This window comes from Dipodomys spectabilis, unplaced genomic scaffold (genome assembly GCF_019054845.1).
Source record: "Dipodomys spectabilis isolate Male_0828 unplaced genomic scaffold, ASM1905484v1 ptg000004l, whole genome shotgun sequence".
NCBI lineage: Eukaryota > Metazoa > Chordata > Mammalia > Rodentia > Heteromyidae > Dipodomys > Dipodomys spectabilis.
Genome location: NW_024870681.1, coordinates 6,525,442 through 6,542,844, shown reverse-complemented (window position 1 = coordinate 6,542,844; position 17,403 = coordinate 6,525,442). Strand labels below are relative to the sequence as shown.

The 17,403-nt window shown below is 43.1% G+C and overlaps 1 protein-coding gene across 5 annotated transcripts in view; it reads left to right on the top strand.

Moving 5' to 3' along the window:
* The window catches only part of Rffl (ring finger and FYVE like domain containing E3 ubiquitin protein ligase), a 72,713-nt gene that overhangs the window by 20,143 nt on the left and 35,167 nt on the right, over nucleotides 1-17,403 (top strand). For 2 of the 5 annotated variants that reach the window (XM_042694035.1, XM_042694029.1), the window contains exon 1: nucleotides 6,933-7,075. The exons of 1 other annotated variant lie outside the window; for it this stretch is intronic. The gene's annotated coding sequence lies outside the window, so the exon portion shown is untranslated. Of the gene's footprint in view, nucleotides 1-6,932; nucleotides 7,076-17,403 lie in introns of those variants that run through there. 2 more of the 5 variants (XM_042694033.1, XM_042694023.1) reach the window with 1 other exon arrangement.

Below are 17,403 nucleotides of genomic sequence, written 5' to 3'. Positions count from 1 at the left end.
TATTAGTAATTTTTCAGGTGGTAGAGCTTGGTGACAGGTGAGTTTTCTTCATCCTTTTCTGTTCAGGAAGCAAAGAAATAGCCTTGTACAGAAAATTCTACCTACCAACTAGCAAGGTTTCCACGGCCAAAGTTTCTAAAATGTGCTGTCTGAGACAACAAGCAATCTTATCACTGACTCCTTCCTTCCAGTCTTCTTTCTTGTCATGTCCTCAAACTCTGTCCTGCTAGCTGTGGATTCCTCCTACCTGTTTGTGACTTTCTCAAGTACTGACATGTAGGAACTTAGTATTTCATTGTGTCTGATATAGGCAGTGGCTAGACACTTAATATTTGATACCTTTCCTGACCTATGAAGGATTTGACTGCAGTGGATAACAAAGTGTCCGTAATTACATTAAAGAACATTCTGGTAACCATACAGGGGGACAGACTGGCTTGGTGGGGCCTCTGGTCCCCCTGGGGGAGGTCCTAGCTGAGTACTGTGGAATAGGGTAGAGCCTCAGCATGCTAGCTCTTGTATCTGAGCTTGGGAGTAGCTTGTTAAAGATTAAAGGGACTCCCTGGTCCTCCTGGCCCCAGGATGGAGTGATCTCTGCCATGGCGACATCCTTTGTCTCCCAAGAGAGGCCATGGCATACTGTGGGTTTGTGCCTGCAGACATTGCAGCGAGCTGCAGTGGCCAATGAGGTGGTGATAAGTTGACATTTGGGCACCCTCAAGACATATGAGCTCTGCATAATGTCTCCTGGCTTGGATTTCTGGGCAAAACTGTCTCAGAGGGAAGTCAGACGCCTCAACTTTCAACCTGTCCCTTTGGGGGCTGTTTTCTCCTCTGTTTCACTTGACTATTCTGTTGAGTCAAGTGAACTTTAATTTTCACAGTCATAAAAATTCCATTAAATCCCTTGTACTGCATCCGAGGTGTGAAAATGTCTCAGTGTAAGGACTGTGGGTGACAGCTAAAATCCTTCAAAGTAGTTAGGATAATTGTCTCTGGAGGCTTGAAAAAAAAATGGCCCAACAAAACAAATTTACAGTTCAGTACTTTGTTGTTTTTGTGGGTGAGTGGGACCATGTGAGGTACCTGCTTAGTGTGATTAACCCCCCAGGGTCTTTGAAAAAATACTTAGTTTTTATCCTGAGCAGTGTTTAGGGAATATAACTGTGACCTGCCTTTCAAAGCACAATCCCAGGACTGGCTGTATGGAATCACTTAGAAAGGGGGGTGATGCTTATTCAAAATTCCGATTCTGTTAATTCAGAGCACTTGAGGAGCTGGGCTGGAAGACCATCTTTTCAATAAGCACCTTGTTGATTAAGTAGCCCTGGAGTTGATTCCTGAGTATCCCAACATTTATATCATCTCTTATGCTTAATTCCTGTGATTTATTAGATGATGTATGTTTGTTTGGCAACCATATTATAGTTCTTAAGAAGGCAGTTTTGTTTGAACTCCAGGCATTGGTGTTTGGCAATTTGGTGTTTGGAATTTGGCAGCATCCTTTACTTAGTCATCAACATGATGAGACTACTACTGGTCCTTGAAATTTGCGTTTATCAGTCAGTATACTTTCTTAGTAAGAAAAAAGATGTGAATGTAACTAAGATTAATTTCGTTTAGGTTGGAGACATTGCTCAGTTGGTAAGAGGGCTAGCCAGTGAGTGAAAGCATCAGGCACCAAGTCTGAGGTTTGGTTTTAGATTAAAAAAATAAGATTAATTTTATTAAAAATAAGTGATCCAAGATGGGCACTAGTGGCTCACACCTGTTATCTCACCCCAGGCTGGGATTCCAGGATCATAGTTCAAAGCCAGCCGGATCAGGTAAGTGTGTGAGACTTTCTTTTTGGTCAGTTGTGGGGTTTGAACTCAGGCCTGGGTGCTGTCCCTGCACTTTTCTGCTCAAGACTAGCACTTTACCATTTTGAGGCACAGTTTCACTTCTGGTTTTCTGGTGCTTAATTGGAGAAAAGAGTCTCATCGACTTCCCTGCCGGGAATGGCTTTGAACAGCTATTCTCAGACCTCAGACCACAGCGATGATTCAGATGTGAGCTACTGATGCCCAGCTCCATGAGACTCTTACCTCTTAACCGCCTTGAGCAATCTTGCTTAGGGAAGCTGACCACTGGTGGCTCAAGACTGTAATCCTAGATACTCAGAAGGCTGAGATCTGAGGATCACAGTTCAAAGCCAGCCCAGGCAGGAAAGTCCATGAGACTCTTATCTTCAGTAAACCACTAGAAAACTGGAAGTGGCGTTGTTGCTTAAGAGGTAGAGCACTCACGTTGAGCTGAAATGCTGAGGGACAGCGCCCAGGCCCAGAGTTCAAGCCCCACGATGGACCAAAAAAAAAAAAAAAAGCTCAGGAACAGTGCGCAGGCCCTGAGTTCAAGCCCCATGATTGATTAAAAAAATCAGTGTGTTCATATATCTAAAAAATGCCAAAATTTAACTGAAATGTCAACTTCCAAGTAATTAAATATAAGCTGGTTGTTAAAGCAAAATCAGGCTTGGATGCAGGTTCAAACTGGCAGTAAGCTTGAAGCACTGAGTTTAGAACTCAGCATCAAAATAAACCAAATACAGAGCAAGCTGCAGTGGCTGCGATGGCCACTCCCTCCCTGCTTGTTTGCCTTCCAGGGACTTCTGTGTCTTTGTTAGTTTTCTGTGGATTTGGAGGTCTGCAGAACTCTGAAAAATGAATATTTTCTGTTAGGTTTTTAAAAAGAGGTCGCCGAGTAAGAACAGCACCAGCACGCACGTGGTATTCAGGTAAGGGGTAGGTTTATTCAGTAGACCTGCTGGGACCAGGCAAGGTTGGCACTCCACGTGGCTGGGAAAGGCCTGGAAAGGAGAGAGAGCTGAGAAAGAGAGGAAAGAGCTAGAAAAGAGCAGACAGAGGGGTAAGAACAGTAGCACTCACGTGGTATTCAGGTAAGGGGTAGGTTTATTCAGTAGACCTGCTGGGACCAGGCAAGGTTGGCACTCCACGTGGCTGGGAAAGAGAGAGGAAAGAGCTAGAGCAGAGAGAGAGCAGAGAGAGCTAGAAAAGAAGAGCAAGAGCAAGAGAGCTAGAAAAGAACAGAGTGAGAAAAAGAGCGTCTGGGCCTGGGCTAGGCCTTATGTAGGGTATGGGCAGGGAAAGGTGTGGCCACATCAAATTCAGATGTGACCTCAGCGGATGCAGATGTGACCTCTTCCAGGTGTCCCAGTTGCCTAGGTAACGCAGGTACTGGGTGGAGACTTTGCTGCGAGGAGGGTGGAGTCCGCTTGCCATCCAGGAGCGAACCTTACATTTTCATTTCTCTGTTGACACCTGCTTATTTCTATGAACTGTAGCAGGAAAAAAACCCAAAACCCTCCCCTATGTGGCTTATCAATGGTATTACATAGTTTAAGTAGAACAATGGGTGTTTGTAAATTTTATCTATTTTTTATTTTTATCTATTTGTTTATTTTTCCATTTCAGGGCTTGAACTCAGGCCTGGGTGCTGTCCTTGAGCTGTTTTGCTCAAGTCTAGCACTTAGAGCCACAGTTCCACTTTTGGTTTTCTGGTGGTTAGTTGGCCTTTCTTGCCCAGGCTGGCTTTAAACTAAGATCCACAGATCTCAGCCTCCTGAGTAGCTAAGATTACAGGTGTGAGCCATCAGCTCTGATTAATTTTTTCTATTTATATATGTATACACATGTTACATTAAATCTGTTGTAACCACCCAGGAACCCCCCCCCCCCCCCGCTCCCTCCCAATAGCTTTGGGTGTTTAGTTACTTATTTAAATTAATATATTGAAAGAAGTTAATCATAGAGCCTCAGATTCTCTTGTTTGGGATTTTTTTTTAACTGTATTTTTTTTTGTCTTTTCTTTTTTGGTACTGGGAATCGAACCCAGGACGTTGCACTTGCTAGGCAAGCGCTTTGCCACTGAGCTACATCCCAGCCCAAGCCTCAGATTCTTATAATTTTCATGTAACCTCACAAACCCTCAAGTGCCTGAAGCCACCAGTTCAAATTCAAACTTCCGTCTAAAGGAAGGAATGAGGAGTTTTGGAGAAACTGGTTAAAACTGTCAGAGTCCCAGAGGGACATAAGCTCCAGTATGTCTCCTCACCTGTCTCAAGCAGAGTTCAGATGCTTCTAGTACTGGAGTTGCTTCTCATGTAATTCACATTTTCTTCCTGCCCTGTACTATTTAGAGTTTCTCTCTCTTATTTAAAGTTACCAATGTAGAACAAGTTGGAAGCTTTAACAATACCTTGTCATTCTCCCCCTTCCTCCAGGTTCTGTACTTGGACCTTAGAGTTGTTTCATATTAGAATGTTTGTGAATTATCATTATCTCCAGAAACATTTTTTTTTAAAGTGTGGTCTATGTGATAATGGTTGTCAGCTGTTATAAAGATGCTTTTATCATTTGAAAAGGACTAATTAACACACACTGCAGGGAAACTTTCTTTAAACACAGCCATTTTCTGCATTGGAAACACTGAAGGAGAGAAAAAAGTAGGGAACATTTTATATCTTATAAAAGCCCATAGTGGGCTGGGAAGGTGGCTCAGTGGTAGAGTGCTTGCTTTGCATCATGAGGCCCTGGGTTCGATTCCTCAGCACCACATAAGCAAAAAGAAAAAAGCCGGAAGTGGCGCTGTGGCTCAAGTGGTAGAGCACTACTAGCCTTGAGCTGAAGAGCTGAGGGACAGCGCCCAGGCCCAGAGTTCAGGCCCCACGACTGGACCCCAAAAAAATAAAAAATAAAAAAAATAAAAGCCCATAGTGTCTGTCCTCTGCTATTGGAATAATGTCAGCAGAATTGTGTGTCAGGAAAGAAATAGAATTGAAGTAGCATAGTTTTAAAATCCATATTTTGTCTGTATGTACATTTTAATTAACCTAACAGTTTTGAGTGGTAAGCTGGGTTAGCACCTAAATCCTAAATTCATGCCGTGTGCTATCTACCTTGAAAGATGGAGGAGGCTAGAGTGTGCCTTGAATCCCCACCTAGGAAATAGCTGATGACAGACTCCTTTGTACAACCAGTATACCTTAATGGGAGAGCAAGAAAGGGTAGAGAATGGTGGGGAGGTAAGGAAGGAAGGAGTGAGGGAGAAAGAAACAGCTGATATATGGGAGGAAACCCTCCCATATTTTGAACAGGGAACAGAGAGATCTGAAATGAACTTCAGAACTGCTTTTTGTTTTCCTTCCTTCCTTCCTTCCTTCCTTCCTTCCTTCCTTTCTTTCTTTCTTTCTTTTTTGGTCGGTTGTGGGATTTGAACTCTAAGCCTGGGTGCTGTCCCTCAGCTCTTCAGCTCAAGGCTAGTGCTCTACCTCTTGAGCCACAGTGCCTCTTCCGGCTTTTTCTGCTTATGTGGTGCTGAGGAATTGACCCCAGGGCCTCATGCATGCCAGGCAAGCACTCTACCACTGAGTCACCTTCCCAGCCCTGCTTTTGTTTTCTTTATATAACAGCCATGCTAATTCTAACCTATCAGGACAAATTCAGTAATAACAAATGATTTTTGATGAGCCAATCATTTTCTCTTTTTTTTTTCTTTTTGTCAGTCTTGGGGCTTGAACTCTGGGCCTGGATGCTGTTCCTCAGCTCTTCAGCTCAACGCTAGTGCTCTACCACTTGAGCCACAGTGCCACTTCTGGCTTTTTTCTGTTTATATGGTGCTGAGGAATCGAACCCAGGGCTTCAAGCATGTGAGGCAAACACTCTACCACTGAGCTACCTTCACAGCCCAGCCACTCATTCTCAAAGTAATCTCCCCAACCCACCTGGTCCTGGGGCTTGAACTCAGGGCCTGGGTGCTGTCAGCTGCTTTGTGCTCAAGGCTAGTGCTCTACCACTTGACCTACAGCACTACGTCCAGCTTTTTCTAAGTAGTTTATTGGAGATGAGTCTTATGGACTTTCCTGCCCAGGCTGGCTTTGAACAGTCATCTTCAGATCTCAGCTTCCCAAGTAGCTAGGATTACTGGTATGAGCCACCAGAATGCTTGGCTTCAGCTGAATTTCTCTCTCTCTCTCTTTTTGGTCGGTGGTGGGGCTTGAACTCTGGGCTTGGGTGCTGTCCCAAGCTCTAGCTCTACCTCTTAAGCCACAGCCTGACTTCCTGAATTAAAAAAAAATTTTTTTTTTGGTCGGTCATGGGGCTTGAGCTCTGGGCCTAAGCGCTGTCCCTCAGCTCTTCAGCTCAAGGTGAGTGCTCTACCATTTGAACTACAGCGCCACTTCCGGTTTTCTGGTGGGTTATTGGAGATAAGAGTCTCATGGACTTTCCTTCTCCCGGCTGGCTTTGAACCGCGGTCCTCAGATCTCCGCCTCCTGAGTAGCTAGGATTATAGGCGTGAGCTACCTGCGCTTGGCCCTTCTTGAATTTTTAAAAGTATCTTGAAGCACTTCTGTCTCAGAGAAGTCAATTGGCTAAGGAAATAGATCAGAGGAAGCAGAATGGGGAAAAAAATCAACGAGCTTGGTTAGAGCTGACAAAAATGTACCCAGATTCCACCAGTTAGTAATGATTGGGCCAGTTACTGGATTGAGCCCGGGTATTCTGATTTGTAAATGTGAAGTGACTTCTGTATGGCCCTCCTGGGAAAATCCTCAGAGCAGTGAGCCTGCTACCTGCAGCAATGCTCTCAGAGCCCTTAGACTGTGCTCAGATGAAATTTCAGAAACTGGCTATTGGAGCTTTCTGGGTAAGGGTTCCAGGTGTGGCCAAGTTCCTGCAGTGGGGGAATGCAGTTTACCTGCCCCCATCCATCAGCCAATGATTGAAAACAATCTGTGGGGTGCCCCATCTTCCCTAGGTTGCAGTTGATTGTGGTTGGCTCCGGCTGAGTTGTTTGGGAGACAGTCTTGCTAGCGTGAGTCAGCACATCCTGCAGGCTCGGTTGCAGTATTGCTTACCAGAGAGATAGATCCCCAGGCGGCACCGTTCACTCTGTCTGAAAGCCACTGCTGTTGGTTCAGAGACTTCATCTGAATATGGCTCCAGCAACCTCAGCCGGGGCAACTAAAGGCAGCTGGCTCTCCGCCGTCGCCGTGTTTTGAAACAAGCAAAATCAGGTAACATGCCAGACTGCTTTCTTTATTCCTATCAGCTAGACTAAGCCCGGGGTAGGCGCTGGGAAAATCCTTAACCTTTAGAAGTGAGCCAAAGCTTATCATTTAGTTTAAAGTAAGCCCATGTTTCTTTTGGGATCTGGCTGTGGCTTAGACCTAATTAAACTATTTATTATATAAAACTTAAGCAAAATTACACAGCTTTATCCACCTTTTGGTCTTTTTTTTCCTGGTTCTTTTCTGTCTTGTGAGAAGCAGTTTGGTTAAATTAAACTACAGAAGAAGAGAGGTGATCCCATTTGTTTACCTTCCTAGTAACTGAATACTGAATTGTAGGGAACACTGCCTTACTGTGAGCCTCTTCCTTTCTCAGGGATCATAAAGAAGCTCTCCTCCTTCTTGATTCTGCTCAGCCTCCTGCCCATCTCCATTGTACTTTTCACTTCTAAACTTTTAAATTATTTTGCTAAAAAGTTAGCATTTATATCGCTAGGCAGGTGAGCTTTCCCTTTCCCCAACGTCAGCTTGTGTTTCCTTCCCAGGTATCTTTGGTGGGCGGTGTTCTCCCACTTCAGGTTATTGTACATGTGAACCTTCTCTGAAACTCCCACAACAGTTGATTTCAGCCCAGGACTCCATTCTACCACAAAGCTACCCAACCATAGGGTAGGGATATTGAGAATCCAGGTTTATTGGTACATAGTATGTTTTCAGCAAGGGAAGAGTGAGGAAGAGTCTAAACTGAACTTTGCCAGCGTGGATCCTTTCATACACCTGTTGTTATCTTGGCTTCTGCCCCAGCAGCGTCTTCACTCTTTGCTGCAGATCCCCAGTAAACTGCTTATCCACCCAGTGTCCCACTTTCATCCGGTCTTAACTCTCTTCCTAGCGCTTCACACAGTTGAGCGATTTATCCCCTAGCAGTACTCTTCATTTCTCCTCTCCTGAATTTCTATTAGTTTTTTTTTTTAACATTCTCTTTTGACAGTCCCATAAGTGTGGAGATGTTCTAAGGTTTTGCCCTCCCCAATGCCTCTAAGGGTCTCAATTAGCTCATACATTCAGCTCTCCTAATTATGTTTTACTGGCCCAGCAGGCTCTCTTAGACTTCAGATCTTGGTTGCTAACCAGACAAATCCTGACTGTTCAGCTTGACACACCTTCCAGGGTGTTCAAAAGACATCTTAAATTCAACTCCTACTTAACTTATTTTGCCTACTGTTTTTTTGGCTATCTGCATGTGTTACTGTTTCTTTGAACTCCTAATTATATCCACCAAACTTTTTTGCTGATTCTTCTTTTTTTTTTTTTTTTTAATTTAATTTTATTTTATTTGAAAACATACTGTACAGAGGGGTTACAATTACATGGGCAGGAAAATGCATACATTTCTTACCAAGCATTGCAGCCTCCTCCTTTGTTTACCCTTCACCTCCCTTCCCAGCCTCCCCCCTCCCCCCCCACCCAATCATACCCCCCCTCCCTCCCCCCCACCGACATTGTAAAGCTGGTTTTTTTTTTTTTTTTTTTTTTTTTTTTTCAGTATTTTTTTTTTTTTTTATTGTAAAGCTACTATACAGAGGGTCACAGTTACATGAGTGAGGTTATGAGTACACTTCCTCTTGAACATGTAAAGCTGGTTTTGACATGACATTTTGTACTTCTCATTGTTGCAACAGGTCCACCTGAATCCTTAAACGACTTGTTTGTCCCCGTCTCCTTGCTGATTCTTCTTATGTTCACATCTTGTGTATATGCTAAACCCATGGTTGCTTTTCATTATACTTGAGTACTGCTGGATGTGTGGTTTTTCTTCATTTCTCCACATTGTTGCCTTGATTTACCTGAGATTAAAAAAACAAGACTTTTTTTTAAACATTCCAAGGGCTTAGAATTTTTTTTTTTTTTTTTTTTTTGGGGTCCGGTCGTGGGGCCTGAACTCTGGGCCTGGGCGCTGTCCCTCAGCTCTTCAGCTCAAGGCTAGCACTCTACCACTTGAGCCACAGTGCCACTTCCGGCTTTTTTCTTTTTGTTTATGTGGTGCTGAGGAATCGAACCCAGGGCCTCATGCATGCAAAGCAAGCACTCTACCACTGAGCCACCTTCCCAGCCCAGGGCTTAGAATTTTGTGAGCACTTTTAGGCAGAGCTTGCACTCCTCAAATATTACATAAATGTCTATTCCTAAATCTTAACATTTTGTTTACTTTGCCTTCAGAAATTTGATGTAAACTCCTGGTTCAAACCCTTATCGAATGTACTATACCACTTTACCATAAGTCCTTCTCTGCTCCTGTCTTTTGTATATTGTTGCTCAAGTTATCTTTCTAAAGGCCATATCTAATCTTTTCATTCTTGGCCTTGTAGGGACCACCGGTTCTCTGTTTGCTACTTAGCTTGATTTGTAAAGTCCTTCAGATTTGACCTTGACCTGCTAACTACTGTAATCTATCTTGTCTCTCTCCTTCATTCAGTTCTCTGCTCTTCACTTTTACTGACTTTATCATTTGCCCCGTTCTCTGCTATTTCATGTCCCTTTAGGGCTGTTTTCTTTTTCTTTTCTTTCTTTTCTTGGGGCTGTGGTGGGGGGCCAGTCCTGGAGCTTGACATTGGGTCCTGGGCACTGTCCCTGAACTCTTTTGCTCAAGGCTAGCACTATACCACTTTGAGCCACAGTGCTACGTCTGGCTTTCTGGTGGTTCATTGGAGACATTCCTGCCTGGGATCCTGTGATTCTTAGATCTCAGTATCCTGAATAGCTAGGATTACAGGTGTGAGCCACAAGCACCCAGCTAGGGCTGTCTTTGTGTGTGTGTGCTGGTACTGGGACTTGAACTTAAGTCTTAGGCATTGTCCCTTGGCTTTTTCTGCATAAGGCTGATGCTCTACCACTTGAGCCACTGTTTCATTTCCAGCTTTTTGGTGGTTAATCAGAGGTAAAAAGTCTTTTGGATTTATTTGCCCAGGCTAGCTTTGAACTTCATTTCTCAGATCTCAGCCTTCTGAGTGGCTAGGATTATAGGCATGAACCACTGGTGCCTACCTTCGGGATTGTGTGTCTTTCCCAAGTGGTCCTCTCCTCTGTACCCACCCTCAGGACCCTGCACATGTGAAGTCTTCCTATACCTCCTCAGGTAAAGTTCTTCCTATTTAGACTTCTACAGCTCTTTCTCTTCCACTAGACTGTCAAGTTTCTTAACTGAATCACATCTTTTGTCTAGAAACGGGCACATCAGAGACAGTGACTGATGTGAGTTCTCAGGGTCAAACCACTATTCTTAATGTCTTTATCAGTCTTTGAAATATTAGAAAATCCATACGTTGTTAGATGGATGGTTTTAAATTCCTCCTTGGTGAATTTGAGCCTGTGACTGCTTATCAGGTAACTGTTCTAAATTACTTTGAGGACTTAATGGGCTTACTGAAATTTTGTCCCTTTTTTTTTTGTCGATCTTGGGGCTTGAACTCTGGGCTTGAACGCTATCCCTCAGCTCTTCAGCTCAAGTGAGTGCTCTACCGCTTGAGCCACAGCTCCACTTCTGGTTTTCTAGTGGTTTATTGGAGATAAGAGTCTCATGGAGTTTCCTGCCTGGACTGGCTTTGAACCGTGATCCTCAGATCTCAGCCTCCTGAGTAGCTAGGATTACAGGCGTGAGCCACCGGTGCCTGGCTTGTCCACCATTTTTATAGTGCTTTACAAAATTATTTCTGTATATCATTTGATTTGTTACCTACAATAAACCTGTGTTGAGTACGCTTTTTTTGGTCAGTCATGCGACTTGAACTCTGGGCCTGTCATGCGACTTGAACTCTGGGCCTGGGCGCTATCCCTGCGCTCTTCAGCTCAAGGCTAGTGCTCTACCGCTTGAGCCACAGCTCCACTTCCGGTTTTCTAGTGGTTTATTAGAGATAAGAGTCTCTTGGACTTTCCTGTCCCAGCTGGCTTTGAACTGTAATCCTCAGATCTCAGCCTCCTGAGTAGCTAGGATTATAGGTGTGAGTCACCAGCGCCTAGCAAGTAGGCTTTTATTATCCCTATTTTACCAGTGGTTGTAAAGTTAGTTCTGACATAGAAGCATTTATTTTTGGCAAGACTCAGAAAATATTCTTACTGTGTGTTAAGCAACTGGTTGATCTCTTTGTAGTTAAATATACCCCAAATGGTATATGTTGGGCCTATATAATTGGTGCCTTTTCCCAAAAAGCAAGTGCTGAAGACTGTTTTTAACAAGGCCACTTTAGAAGGAGGTTCTCAGAACTCAGGCTGTCTGACCTATGTAAAGGCTCTAGTTGTGGATTGAGACCTTGATTGTGATTATTGCTGTCCCCACTCCAACTTCTTATCCTGTATGCATATTTTCATTCTCTCTTCCTTCCTTCCAGTCAGTCAGTCAGTCACTCACTCACTCATTCTGACTAGAAATCAAATCCAGGCCTGGAGTGTACTAGGCAAGTGCTCTACCACACCCCAGCTTCATCAACTATGTACTTCAGTTATCTGGCATTTGTTAAAACCAGCTTTTGTGCTAGAGTGTCAAACCAGGTTGATGAATGAAAAGTGTCAGCACAAAGTGAGTAAGCAGAGTAATAAAGATAGGAAAAATTCTCATAGTAGTACATAATTAATCTTCAGAGTACCTCATAACTTTGGGGGATGTATTTGGAACTGTGTGAAATTATAAAAAGATGAGCCATCAGGGCTAGGAAATAATCTCTGTTAGACATAAGTAATATTTAATTTGGGTACACTCATACTTAAGAGGATACTCAAAGATGATTAAAAGATTGAAAAATAGGTCTGGTCAGTATAAGTTTAAAAGGGAAAAAAGGGGAAAGACATTGGCCTAGAGCAGGAAAAGCTAAAAGGATAGCTTGATTGCCATCTTTAAATGCAAGAAAGTTGCCAGGGGGATTTTGATTGTTTTTCATGAACTTCAAAGATCTTAGAGGAAATATGCTTAAATTGAAGGAGTAATTTTTTTTTTTTTTTTTTGGGTCTGGTCATGGGGCCTGAACTCTGGGCCTGGGCGCTGTCCCTGAGCTCTTCAGCTCAAGGCTAGCGCTTTACCATTTGAGCCACAGCGCTACTTTCAGCTTTTTTCTTTTTGCTTATGTGGTGCTGAGGAATCGAACCCAGGGCCTCAGGCATGCAAGGCAAGTGCTCTACCACTGAGCCACCTTCCCAGCCCCTGAAGGAGTAATTTTGATGAGCATGTAGGAAGATTTTTTTTTTTTTTGGGCCGGTCATGGGGCTTGAACTCTGGGCCTGATCCCTCAGCTCTTCAGCTCAAGGCTAACATTCTACCACTTCAGCCACAGTGCCACTTCTGGCTTTTTCTGCTTATGTGGTGCTAAGGAATCGAACTCAGGGCCTCATGCATGTAAGACAAGGACTCTACCACTGAGCCACATTCCCAGCCCCCAGAGTTTTTGATCATCAAAGTTAGGAAATTTGAATGATTGCCAAGGAAGATTTAGAATTTCCTATAATTCAATTTATTTATTACTGTGTAATAGCTACCTAAAAGCTTTTGATAGCAGAGGATGATGATCATGCCCATGATCCTATGGGCTGCTTTGCTCCTTGTAATGATATATGGGCTGGAGATTCCAAGACAGCTTCTCTCACATGTCTAGGGCCTTATTGCTATCGGCTGGGAAATCTTGGTTCTCCTCTATGAAATCTTATTCCTTTCTTGGCCTCTCATTGTTTATTGAGCCATCTCAGGACATTACAGAGTTGGATGTCTTCAGAGCTGGGCCTTGGAGACCTACATGATCACTTTGCCTCATCATTTTGACTTATTTTTTTTGGGGGGGGGCGTCCAGTCGTGGTCCCTGAACTCTTTGGCCTGGACTTTGTCCCTCAGCTCTTCAGCTCAAGGCTAGCACTCTACCACTTGAGCCACAGCGCCACTTTTGGCTTTTTTCTTTTTTCTTATATGGTGCTGAGGAATCGAACCCAGGGCCTCAGGCATGCAAGGCAAGCACTCTACCACTGAGCCATCTTCCCAACCCCTGCCTCATTTTGGTCAGAGTAAGTCACAAACAGCTCAGACTCAACAGGTCGGGATATGGACTTCACCTTGAAGGGTAGAGTCTACATTATTCTGCAGAAAGGATCTGCAATATTGTTGGTATTCAGAATTGCTTCCAACTTTGGAAATAATTTGCTAATTGCTTGTAGGAATTTTTCATGAGATACTAATCAATATGTGCTTATTGACTAGGTAGTTGGACATACGATTACAAGTCTAGCTGTGTACCAGTCATCTGGGAGCTTTTTTATAAGCATAGACTCCTAGGTACCAGACATGTGACTCAGCGTCTCCTGGGAGTATTGATTCAAAACAGACACCCTGTGTCCTTGTCAGTGAAATGAGTACAGAATGTGGACAGCTCCATATAGGTGTCTGTACACAGGCCAGCCATCCTCTCCTTGGCTCACCCCCCTGCACAGCATGCTGTTCTTGCATCTCATTCAATTAGCACATCCTTAAAACAGCATTTCTTGATGCCTCCCTTCTTTTTTTTTTTCTCATGGTTTCTGGTACTTTTCCTTCATAGTATGTTTAAATATTTGTGTGATTATTTGACTCATGTGTAGTAGGTAAGAACATGTCCACTTCTCTGTATCTAACGTAGGTCTGCTTCATAAAAGGTACTGTATATTTATTGAATGAACAAATGGTTGATTGACTACATGCATGAATGAGGCAATATTTGGATTTAGTTTCAAAGAGTGGTTTGAATTTTGGATAGGTGGAGCAAATGAATGAGAAATCTGTTGTTCTGAAGTGGAAAGCACATATCATATTGCTTGTTTAATTTCAGGATTGGAGAAACTGGTTTGGAAAAAGTTGAAGGGTTTACTTTTAAATGTACTTACTGTGCTAAATTTGAGGTTTGAGATACAGAGTAGGCATTTAGAGATGAAGGACTGAAACTGAAGGGTGAGACGTTTGCCAGATACTGAGATTTCAGTTACCTGACCATATACTATGGGATCCATTATACAGTAAGACCCCACTGTGTGTTAGACAGTTACAGAGCTGGACGAATGTTCCAGCAAGAAAAGTAACCACAGCATGTAGTTTGAAGGCAATAAATTACTATTTTCAAGGAATTGAAAGGCAGTGGTAGAAAGCTAGAGTGAAGTAAATGAGGAGGATAACATCTTGAGGTAAGTGTGGAGCCAGGCAGAACTCATATCACCTGGGGCCTTTGTGAGCCAGATAGGAACCGGCCTGAACTTGACTCAAATGCAGGATGCAGTCAGACACCAGTGGCTCACACCTGTAATTGTAGCTACTCAGAAGATCTGGGAATTGAAGTGTGAAGCCAGCCCAGGCAGAATAATGTGAGACTCTTATTTCCAATTTAATCAACAAAATTCTGGGAGTGGAGCTGTGGATAACGTAGTAGAGCACCAGCCTTGATCAAAAAAAGCTCCAGGACAGTGCCTAAGCTCTAAGTTCTAGCCCTGGTACCAGCACAAAAAAAGTCATCCACGTTTTCTATAATACTCAGGAATCGAGAAGTAAAGGAGAGGATAAGAAATAGTTCAATAAATCTGGAAGGAACTTCTGTGCAAAGATGTTGGGTTTCAGTAGGTTGTATTTTAAGTTGTGTTTGAAATTCATTCTTGTGATAAACATTGTGATCCTGTGAGATGCAAGTTATATTGCCACAAGAGGGAAAATGTAGAAACCTAGATGGTTAGAAAGTGGGATAAGGTGCTTCACCTTACTTGATAGCCGGGGATTTGGGAGTGGTGGAGGGTGGGGAAGTATCTGAAAACATGCATATTGGCTTGTAGATTGGGGTGGGGGGTTGTTCAGTAGGGCTGCTCTGCAGGGTAGCAGTCTGGTTTCTCCAGAAGGTCCCTTAGAATTCTGGTTACTATGTCTAAGTTGGTCTTAGCTCACCAAATAGTATTTTGTTGAGTACCTGGAAACGATCAATCTTCTGGAGACAGGATTTTATTTGGACCTGAAAGGTTGAGCTCAGAACAGTACACCAATTTATCATGAAATAACTGTAATTAATTAATTAAGGAAGCAGTGGAGATTGAACTCATGCCTTGTGCATGTTGAGCAGGCACTCTACCACTTAAGCTATTTCTCCAGACCCAATTAATTATCTTAGAGCGAAGAATTCCTTTTAGCAGGATTCTAGATTTTGCTAGGATATTGCCTTCAATTTTAAGAGATCTGGGAAATCGAATTTATAAATATAAATATCAGTCTTGTTTGGTGAGCACAGAATAAGTAATAAGATAGGATGGTTTGGGAGAATATAGTTACAAAAAAAGCTAACAATATTGATTGCTTTTACTGTATGACTGATATTATACAATTCTGTGTGTCCAGTAGACCATTTAATCATCCTTCAATGTAGGCACATTAATCCTTAATTCACAAGTGAGAAAACTAATATACTATTCAAATTGGTAAGGGGCAACTGAGATTTGAGCATATACTGCAGCTGCTATCATTCTGTTTCTATTTATGCTCCATGAAATAACCCTGTTGTACCACAGAGAAAATGATGTGTTGACTAGTGACAGAATTTTTCTGCCTTGGACAGCTCTGAAGTAAAAATGGGCCTATTTTTTTTTCTAGATATTTATTTGTTGACCACTCATTTGATGTGGTCACATCAAATGTGGTCCCTTCTTTTTTTGTGTGTGTGTTCGGTCGTGGGGCCTGAACTCTGGGTCTGGGCACTGTCCCTCAGCTCTTCAGCTCAAGGCTAGCACTCTACCACTTGAGCCACAGCACCACTTCCGGCTTTTTTCTTTTTTTGCTTATGTGGTGCTGAGGAATCGAACCCAGGGCCTCAAGCATGCAAGGCAAGCGCTCTACCACTGAGCCACCTTCCCAGCCCCCCCTTCTTTTTTTTTTTTTAACTCAGATCTTGGTGCTTGCCAAGTAGGCAGCTCTACCTCTTGAGCCATGCCTCCATCCATCACATTCTTTAAATACATTAATACTATCATCCAAGCCTTTTATTGTTGTCTTTCTTTTGGGCCGCAATGGGACTTGAATGCAGGTCCTGGGTGCTTTTTCACTTTACCACTTGAGCCACAGTTCCAGCTTTTTGCTGGTTAATTGGAGATAAGAGTCTCATGGACTTGTCCTGCTCTGGCTGGCTTCAAATCATGATTCTCAGATCTCAGCCTTCTGAGTAGCTAGGATCACAGATGTGAGCCATCGGCCCCTGGCTTACTTTTTTCAAAAATTAATAACATCATCTAAGCCTATTGCCATCTTCTTGTTTTTTTGTTTTTTTGTAGGTTTTTTTTGGTGGTACCAAGGTTTGAACTCAGGGCCTAGTGCTTGCTAGGCAGGCACTATACTACTTGAGCTACACTTCTATTACTCCTTGCTTTTGATTTGGAAGATATTGTCTCTTTGGAGAGTCTACGTTGATTTTTATTTATTTAATTTTTTTTTTTTTGGTTGGTCATGGGGCTTGAACTCTGGGCCTGGGTGCTGTCCCTCAGCTCTTCAGCTCAAGGCGAGCGCTCTACCACTTGAGCTACAGCGCCCCTTCCGGTTTTATGGTAGTTTATTGGAGATAGGAGTCTCATGGTCTCTCCTGCCCGGGCTGGCTTTGAACCGCGATCCTCAGATCTCAGCCTCCTGAGTAGCTAGGATTACAGGCGTGAGCCACCAGCGCCCGGCTATTTATTTAATTTTATGGGTCAAGGTTTTTAGTTTTCCTTTAGCTTCTATCTCATCGACTTTTCCCTTTCCACCTCCTCTTTCACAGGATTTAAATTAAGATTCTACTGCTGACTTCTGAACTCTTACTCTGGCTTCAGTCCATCTAACTAGTTTAGCCATGGTTCTCTAGGCTCTACCATTTCTTCCTTCATGCTTGCCTCTTTCTCAGATCAAATTCAGTTCCTTGCTATGCTCTTAATGTCCTTGACTTCCTCCTGGGGACTTTTGTTTCTGTTTTGTTTCTGCTTAGAATATCTATCTTCCCTTGAAGCCTTCTTTGTCTGACTCATCACTGGAAGTACTAATCACCTTCTCTGAGTTTTCTAGGAGAGGATTTCTCTTTTATGTCTCCTTTATGACAGAGTACACTTTCTGCTGTGCATTTCAGTGGTTTGCATGTGTGCCTTTATGCCTCCTCCTAGATCGTCACTTCATTGAGTAGATCTGTGTGGTTGACCTTTGTCATTTCCCCTAGTGATTCATTCAGTTCCCTGTATATAGTAGGCATCCAGTGTCTGCCAGATGCATGAATAAACGAATTTCAAGTTTGAGGTTCTCACTAATTTGTTTTTCTTCTTCCCCTCCCATTCCCTTTTCCTTC